Source organism: Electrophorus electricus, chromosome 12, assembly GCF_041902795.1.
Source record: "Electrophorus electricus isolate QZ-2024a chromosome 12, ASM4190279v1, whole genome shotgun sequence".
NCBI lineage: Eukaryota > Metazoa > Chordata > Actinopteri > Gymnotiformes > Gymnotidae > Electrophorus > Electrophorus electricus.
In genome coordinates, this window is record NC_137508.1 from 4162501 (window position 1) to 4172643 (window position 10143).

The following is a 10143-nucleotide window of genomic DNA, read 5'->3' on the forward strand; positions in this document are numbered from 1 at the left end:
TGAACTTGACTTAAAAGCTTCTGAGCACATTAGGCGATATGCAGCCACTTTCACTTTCACACGTATGGCATTCTTCTGCGTGCGGTACACCTCCTGCAGCTGAGATGACTCCACCTTGTCCCACTCATTTCCTCCCAGTCTCCTTCGGCTAGTCTCTGCTCCTCCCACTTTTTCTTGCAGATTCATTTCAGTTCCAGTCTGCCCCCCCCCCATCCCCAACTTTCTGTTGTAATAATATCCATCACCTCTCTTATTTACTACACTGCTTCCAGGGAGATTTCTGTTCAGCCTGTCTGTCACATCTCAAGAGAACCATTTTAAAAAGGTAAATCACCTTTTGGATGCAAACATATCACCTGACCAGAGAGATCAGGGTAGATCAAAGAGAATTGTGGAACACACCAAAGGGAATTTAAGTAAATGGCTACATGACTGTACTTTCCACCCCGGTCTCTTTTCCAGAATTATATAACTGTATATATCTCCAACAGAAGCTATGAATGGAGATGCTATAACTCCTTGATGCTTTCCTGTTCAAGTGTAGCCTCAGTGTGACTCTCCCCTCTTCAAATGTTATGGGTTACCGGACGCTATGTACTGCTTTTATGATTTCTAAACATTGGTTCCTCGTTTAAACATACTAGAAAGAACCATCAGTCACTTTGGTTCATCTTTCTCCAGGTCAGTGTTTATTTTAGGTTGTAAATATTCCTGTACTCATTGGGGGCTTTGCTCAGTGACTCATTTCTCATTTCTAGTGATTTGGAAGTCTCACAGACTGAAATCAGAGGGGAGAGACCTTAGTGCTATGAGCTTGTTTGAAGCCCAAGTAGAGTCAAAGACTAGACTGGAATACAAATTTCATGTAATGAATGGTGATGTGATGATGTTTGGGAAAAAGTGGTGCACAAATGTGGGTTTGGTCTTGATAATGGATGCTGGGGAAATAGTTCTTTTTTCCTGGTGATCTGATTCCTGGTGCTCTGATTACCGCAAAACTTTTATTTTCCTTTTAAGCTGATGTGAGAAGGTATGCAGCCATTTTCTCTTCCAACACTGAATCTAATACAGAGCACATAAAGGTCCTTCTCTTCCTCTCCCTCTCGCTCTGCCTGCATGGTTTGTTTTCTCTACGGCTTTCCCAGCAACATACAGGTCTCACCTGAGTATTAACTAAAGACAGTCACACTGATGTGTGCTTTACACCAGCCTTGACATTTCAATGCCCCCTTTATGCCTCATTAGTGGTGAAACCTGGGGCTTGACTTCCACACTGTGAAGCTAAGGAACAGGTAACTTCCAGCCTTAACTCAGGAGCAAAAATACAAACAGAATCGTAGAATCGCTGCTATTAAGGCATTTTGTCCCTGAGACACTTGGTTGCACTGGGCTGTCCAGTGGTGTTAGGTGTAGGCTGCCATGCAATCAGTCCGACATCTAATTAATTCCTGACATTCTCATGCCTTTTCTAGTTGCTTTGTTTCACCTTGTTATGGGTTAATCTTTTCCTCTACTCTAGGACGTTATAGACAATTTGGTACATCTCAGAATATGTTGTTGGAGCTGTTTCACTCTCTCCAGAGTGTCATCCAAATTGTGTTTATGTTTATGAGCATTCTGGTCACATTAATGTAGGTGTTGCAATCAGTTAATAAGCCTAATGAAACTTTATTTTGATTTAATCATTTTATCACACAGTAAAGGAACTTTTTTTAATACCTCTGTAAAAACAAAAAATCACAAAACAATTTGCAAATCGCTGTCACTCTGTCATGACCTAATATATGCAACGATATGTGAGCAGACCAGCAAGCTGAGTCTGCCGGGGGAGGTTTGACTGACGACTCCAGTGCTCTCCACCCACAGAACGCCTGCTGGCTGACATTAGCCTCTTCGAGAGATATGCTCCAGAGGGAGAGAAGGTGAACATTAACAGTGGAATGAGTCGTGTCACTGGTCCTGGCTCAAATGGTAGGACAAGAGAGGAAAAAAGGAAATCAGCTTCATGACCAGAAGAAATTATTATGCTGTCAGTTAAGGAAGATGTGACATTATAATCCATAATTCATGTGTCTGCTCTTAGATACATATTAATATATGCAGATATTGAGGATATTTGGCACATCAATTATGTGTGTGTGTGTGTGTGTGTGTGTGTGTGTGTTATTTATAATGGAGTATGTTTACTCCACAGAACATGGTTGCAGCATTTTCCCTCTTTACTGTGGGGAACTAAGATGTCACCAACACCTCCTTGAGAGTGCAGACTAATTACTGATTGCCTGTTAAGTGTCATGTCCACAATCCATTTTGCATAATGAATATGTCAGCACTTTCCCTTCATTACAGAGAAAACAGTCACCAACAATCTATTATTATTACATGCATGTATAGGCTCACAAGGGAGAGTACATTTGCTGATAAAAGGGTGAGCATTATTTGTGTGTGGGGTTGTGTGTGTGGTGTGGAGGAGTTCTTAATACACTTTGAGGTACCAGCGGCCTGCTCTATCACACTGATATTATCTATATGTGATTGTTTTCAGAAGAAGAAACTTTTTTTTTCAGTCTGTCATAACATGTTGCTTGGTACGTGGAGTACCTTTGGTGCTCTTCACATGCCAAATTAGAAAATTCGATTATTTCTCTTTCATCCAACCAATTGTGCACAAGATTACATTGATGCTTGGGCAGACACTTTCAAACCTCAGACAGATTAAATTAGATTCTATTCAGACTTAGCCTTCAATCTGATTTATTTACTTTCCTAAAAAACTGATTTAAACAAGCAAAAGAAATGGGATTTATCCTTCACAAAGTTTAAAGAACTATAATAAAAAAATTAAAAAACACCCGATCAAGTTGCTGCACGTGTATAAATGTAGCCTTCTTATTTGGAACTTCCATTTGAAAGCTGCAGAGGTCATTTGTCATGCACTCAGATTTTTTAGGCACTCCTGTTTGGCTCCTGCGATCGATGAAGTCAACCAAGAAACAGCATAACCAGGCCAATTTACTGAGTAACTGGAATCTAAGACTCATTTCACCCTACCGCTCCTAACTGTCCCGTAGTGTTGTCTCGCTGTGTGTGTGTGTTTTTAATAGCTGGATAAGTACAGCTCAGTGGCATAGTTCCTCACTCACAGACTAAGGAAGTGTCAGTTATTCATACCCAACACACTGGCTGAGGTTACATCCTCCTCATTCAGCTATTTTGGCTGATATCCTTTTTAAATTTCAGTTTGGCACGGTGGAACTGGAGAAATGTATGGGGCAGTTTGTGGGTTGTGGACTCAGACTCATTTGCCCTTCTTGTGACTTCTTTTGATGAGGCAGCAGATACAGAAGCACATGTACTTCCAAGAGTAAGAGGCTGTAAGAGAGCAACTGGAAGTGTGTGCCCAAAATCATTACTAAATTAGGTTTTTTGCACCTCATCTAAGAACATTTCTCATTCCTAATGATAACAATAATAGAATGTGGCAGAATGGGATAGAGCCGTCTCGGAATATTCTGTGCCTCGTCTAGTATTTGATGTGGTTTTACGTTTAACTAGAATATGTGTGAACATAATTGAAAACATACACATATTTAGTTTTAGCAATAACACTGCAGAATGTGCACCTTTTTTTTTTTTTGGACCAATGGGGCTTATTTCAATTTTTGGATGCTTTGGAAGGTGACATTGGACAAAAGATGTGTACATTCATTTGGGCAATTATCTAGTTATGTTATAACATTTAGGTGTATGCTAGTACAGAAGATCTTTTGTCATTTTTGCTTATTTTATTTACAGTAGATGATCATTCATAATATACATGAGTGAACTCTTGTGGTATCTTGACAAGTATGCAAGACTGCTAGTAAACAGATGGGTTTATATACATCTCCCTTCTGAAGTATTAGAGCAAGTTTTTGTGAATTTCTATCAAAAATAAGATTGAGAGAGAGAGAGAGAGATTAATGTTATTCAGATATAATATCCTGTTAATGTTATATACAGATATAATATCCATTGCCAAAGGTTCACATTCACATGATTATAACCAGAAAAACAGCCTCAAGTACTCTATTACCTGAACAGAAGCTTGTAAGATATATTTTTATTAGATATCTTTTGTAGATGTATGTCTAACTGAAATAGGCAATCAGTGTAGAAGCATGTTGTCACGATTCAGCTCCTCCGCTCGTCCCAGGGCGACGATCTCCTCGTGGCCAACGTTGATGTTTTTGTTTAGTTCCTGTTTTTGTCTTTATGTCTCTAATCCTGCTCTCTCCCACGCCACGCTCGTTAATTTAATCCTAGCTCATCATTGCCCCCAGCTGTTTATAGTTATCCTGTCTGTGTATAAAAGTGTCTTTTATTTCATGTTCTCTTTGCGAATCATTGCGTTTTGTTTTGTCTGTCATGTTACGATGTGTTTTGTGTTTTTGGTTCCCGTGTTCTGTCTTCCTTTTTTGTTGCACTTTGATTTGGTTTCATGGATTACCCATAGATATGGATTACCCATAGATATGGATTACCCATAGATATGCATTACCCATATCTGATGTCTTGATAACTGGAATCTCAATAAAGTGCCGAGAGTTATGCATACGCAGCTGACTTCTACTCCGTTACAGAACGATTCACCTAAACAGTCTGCGGCGAGCTCCTATCAGTGCTTGTTGTGGAATTCTGTATTGGCTGGTCCACTAGAACTCCGGACTACATCCTGTCAGTAGGATACAACCCACTGAAATTAACAATCCCACTGGGAGAGCTGGAGATCTATATGGAATATTCCACTGCAGGTTTATTCATGCACTGCAGTATTCAATTCGAGTATGTGGTGGACAAACCAGTAAAGAATGAGGAGAAGGCAACCTTTATGCTGTCTTATTTAGAAGGTCCGGCTAGAGCCTGGGCAAATATTTTGGGCAAGCAAGGCCACCCAGGTAGGTATCGTGGTGGCTGACTCACTCCTAGCTCATCTGGCTGCTACCCTGTGTGGGAGGGTCTGTGGGCTCGAGGAAGCCCCTACAGGCCTCTCTGTCTGTATATCCCTGCTGGAGCCTCCTAATCCTGGCATGGAAGACGCCATCCAGCCTCCTGTATTCCTGCCCTCTGGAGCGTACCGTATCTGCTATGCCTTCGGACCTGTCGGCACCATGACACTAGTAGCTGCACCCTGTGGCGCTGCGGTGGATGCACTCCCAGCCTCACCGCCTCCTATGTCTCCTTTGCTCCTCCCCACAGGCCTTGAAGCCTCCTACAGCTGCTTTTCTGTTTTCTCACGTTTTTCCCTTCTGTTATTCCTGGTTCCGTTTGGATTCCTGCTTTGGTGCCGGTGCCTGTCGTGGTTTCTGCCTTGATCCATGTGTCTCCCTTCTTGGCTGTACCTGTCCTGTTCTGTCTGATCTCGCTGTCATCTTGTGGCCCTGGCTGCTGCTCCAGACTTTGCACTGGTTCCTCCTCTTACCTTTACCCCAGCTCCTGATTGTCACCACCTTGTCTCCTATTCTTGTCTGTGTCTTGTCCTTTGTTCTGTCACGATTCCCCCTCCAACATGAAAACTATGTATAAGAAGCACCGTGATTTCCTGTATGGTTCAGCTAGTATAGTAGGTGTACCTACTGAAGTGTCCACTCCGTGAGTACCAAGCCTGGGCACTAACACACCAAAGAATGGTAGGCTGGAGTCTGTAATCTCGAAGAACATTCTCTGTTGGAAGGAATGCAACATTTCTTTTAATTTTACCTTAGTGAGAAAGAGAAAAGTTGAGGGCATAAGAACAAGAGATTATTTACCCTTTCAACCTTGTAAAATATGCATCCCCTACACTGTTGCAGCCAAACCTTGCTGAAGACAGTTACTGTCTTGTATAATGCTTTGTTGCATTAATAACTCATATAGTGAAAAAGAGAAAAAGGTTTCATTGTGCTATTCCAACTCATCTAGTCACTGCTTGCTTTTATCTGCTCGGCAGCTAGTCCAGTAAGCTTAGGAGGAAGAACATGAGCCTTAGCACTGTGCCTCTCCACTGGAGCACAATACAACGGCAGAAACTAAACAGGATCGCTCTGTTTCTATCCTTTCTTTTACAGTTCTAATGTGGTATCGACTGACTTTTCTGATGCTTATTTAGTATTGAACTATCCACTGAACAATAAGAGACAGATAGGTAGAATCTCCTGCATGCAGGCATATACAAATATACTCCACAAAGATCCACATTACAATCTATCCAGCTAATATTTGAGTTGAAATTAAACCGCAAGAATGTAAAGCAGCAGACAATGGGCTGGTCTACATTGCTAAAAAGCAATGTGTTTTGTTTTGTTTTTTTAAAGTTTTTAAATGTTTTTTTTTTTTTAAGTTATACTCAAAAGGATAAAAAGTTTGCATCCTTCCTTTAAGACCTGGATTTCCCAGCAGTGCCTGAGCCAACAGTGTGGGCCACATGCTCCGTGCGCAGGGTAGTCCATTGGAGGGGAAGCGTAAATTTTGTGCCAATCTGGATAAAAGTCCACAAACAGCCTGTGGTAGCAGACATCTATAAGTCAATTAGCACTTCCAGCTCTAAAAGACATGGTTGTCCGGCTCCATGTGTGTTGGATGCGCTACGAGCTAAACCTCTTCCTCCCAGCCGGGTAGCTGCTGTGAAATACAGGAGACCAGGACAGATGGCCATGTCTAATACTGATAGACAAAAAAGATAAGAACCATATGAACTCAACTGATAGTGTGACCATTTCTCCGCTCTTCTAGTTCCATGTGCGCTACAGACTCTCAACGCCATGGACAGCGAGAGCTCAAAGCAGTGATCATCTCTCCCACGCCCCTCCAACCCTCCGTCACAGGAAAACCCGCCTGGCTGGATTTCCCTTTTGCCTCTTCGTCCACTTTTCTCCCCACACGAGAAACGCTCTTCCATGAGCTTTGCTGCTACTTTGTGCTTGTGCGTCTGATGTCCCACAGAGCCTCTGGGCTTTAAAAAAACACACACACACGCACACAAAAAAAAACATGGATTTCGAAGGCTCATTCCCATTTCCACGTCACTATAATGTTCCGCCTGTTGCTCGCATTCCTTAAGTGGGTCAGAAAGGAGTGGCAGAAAGAGTATGGCGTTGTCTCTCCGATGATTAATGGATGGCAGCATCAAGGACAACTTGAGGAACATCACCAGTCCACAGACTGTCTCCTCTCTGACTAGCATTGCTCTGTTTCTGCAGAGGAACATACAGATGCTTCATGATCAAGCATCAAGAGCCTATGCATTATTGACCTCTTCCCAGGTAAAAGCACCTCTGAAGACAAAGAGCAGTGATGCGATATGAAGCAATGAATGCACTTTGAAACTCCACTATGATTCCATCAATGTAGCAGCAAGCTGGAAGCCATCAAGGCATAGGCCCTCAGCTCTGCCTATTACACCAATTATACAAATCACCCCAGAAATGCTCCTTTGGACCATCTTTATTTTCCCCCTGTGTAAATCCAGCGATACATTTTGGAGCAACACGTTCACCGTACTCTTTATTAGGACATTAGACCGTGCGCACGCATTAGACCGTGCGTACGCCCCACGTAATTTGAGAGATGTTCCCTCTGACTCATGTGATTAGCTCGCATCATGTGATTAGAGGAACAGGAGGGTGTCCCAGCATGGCATCCTGCTGATGATTGGAGCACAGTCTTCTGGGAGCAGTGCATAGCCTAGCGCTCAGCATGCTGAAGACTTGCAAATGCATGAGAGAGAACCAAGTTAGCACAAGGTTGGGCAAAAGCCACATCTGCTAATTATCCAAATGTATAAAATCCTTATGTGTTGCACCAACATCAGTGCTGAAATTCCCTTCTCATTCTCTCACACTTATAATGCTGAGAAAATACATATAACGTGCATGGAAACACAAAACACATACAAAATACGTAACATTTAAAATAATCATATAGTGATCCTAATGCCTATAGCACTGATTAAAATGAGTAAAGCACCATGAATGTAAGTGTTAGCATACATAATGAACATTCTAGAAATGTATCTGTAGTCAGTATTCAGTTAATATATTTAATTATATATTTTTCAGAAAATAAGTGACAATAAAATAGGGCTGCTTTTGGCATAGCTGATAAGGACTAGAGAGATAGACAGTTAGAGCGAGAGAGAAAGCGAGAGAGAGAGAGAGAAAGTGGCTATTTATATCCAAGCAATGCTCCCGTTAGCACAGAGGGGCCAAACAATCTTTCAGGATCCATTACTTTGTGTAACAGAACAAAATTAAAGTATATGAAAGCATGAATATGAAATGATCTAGTGAATTAGTCTCCAGAAATGAGGGAAGGGTATTATGTAGTCCAAGCTGCCCAAGCAAGGTGGTATAAGACATGCTCACATATGCAAACACTTTTTATCATGTTTTATTCACACATGTACATGAATTTACTCATAGATGCACTCTTGGCATTTTTAACAACCTTGAACACACACACACACACACACACACACACACACTCACACTCACACACTCACACACACACACAAACACACACTCACACACACACACACACACACACACACACACTCACATACACACTTACACACACTCACACACACACACACACACACACACACACTCACACTCACACTCACACACACACACACACACACACACACACTTACACACACTCACACACACACACACACACACTCACACACACACTCACACACACACACACACACACATACACACACACACTCACACTCACACTCACACACACACACTCACACACACACACACACACACACACACACACACACACACACACACACACACACAGAGTCTTTGCTATTTATTTCTCCACTCTTTCTTCCCTGCACAGCATGAGCTGTCCTCTCTCATTATAGGTCAATAACATGCTTGCTTCTCTCTCTCTGTATCTTTGTCTCTGTCTCTCTCGGTCTTCCTCCCTGCCATCCTCTGCCCAGCCCATCTTGCTGTTGGCTGTGAAATGGCTCTAATGACTTCACTGCCAGGAGGACTGGAAAGTGCTGCTTTATGGCTGGGCTCCACCGTGAGCTCCACCAGCTGCATAAGTAGTGTGTTTATGAGGTGCGACAATGGCCCAGGAGAAGGGAAACATTCCCCCTTCTGCCTCCCTGAGGAGCAAGCACACTGCATGATGCCACTCTGCCATCCTGCCTGCGAGGGTGAAAATCCAAGTAAAGTGCACCCCAGGAAACATGTACAGAGTTCATGTGTGTGGTTGTGTGTGTGCGCGTGTGCATGGGCTTAGTTGTCCCCAAAAAAATCAGTGAAATGTTGTACACTGCAGAACTCTCAGCTCTTCTCGTCTTGGTCTGCACCTAACAAAACAAAGAGAGATGGTTTTCCAAAAAGCAGCACGGGAGCAGGACCATGCGCTTGAAAAAAAAAAGGAAAAAGAGAAAGAGCAATGGAATGACAGGAAGAGGAGAGTGAAGAGAGGAAGCAGACCCATCGCACAGTTCTAACAAGCGACTGAGGTACAGTTTGAACAAAATGGAAATCACAGGGAAGAAAGAAGAACAGAGAGCAAGGTCAATTACAAGCATGGTCTCTTCTCTTCCTCTGCCTCTCTCTCTCATATATATATATATATATATATATATATATATATATATGAGAGAGAGGGAGAGAGAGAGAGAGAGAGAGAGAGAGAGAGAGAGAGAGATTAGTGCTTCTGCTTGCACAGCTGATGAAGGACTTCTGTCTGAAACGTCCTGTTTCTCTGGAAACTGTACTTTACAACAACTTTGAATATCTCTACATCTACATTATCTAGATAGATAGATAAGTTCAGAGAATGCAGTCCTGGGAACAGATAAGATACTCCACAGATCTCTCAAGCTCACAGGCCTCTCACAGAAGCTCACAGGAAGTAGTTATTAAACTACTTCCATTAATAAATGGAGCATTTTATATATATATATATATATATATATATATATATATATATATATATATATATATATATATATATATATAATTTATATATATAATCTCCTTTTCTTCAATTTCAGTGGTGAGGGAGACAGAGTATATGGGCATATGGGTATATGAGTATATGAGTATATGGGTATATGAGTATATGGGTATATGAGTATATGAGTATATG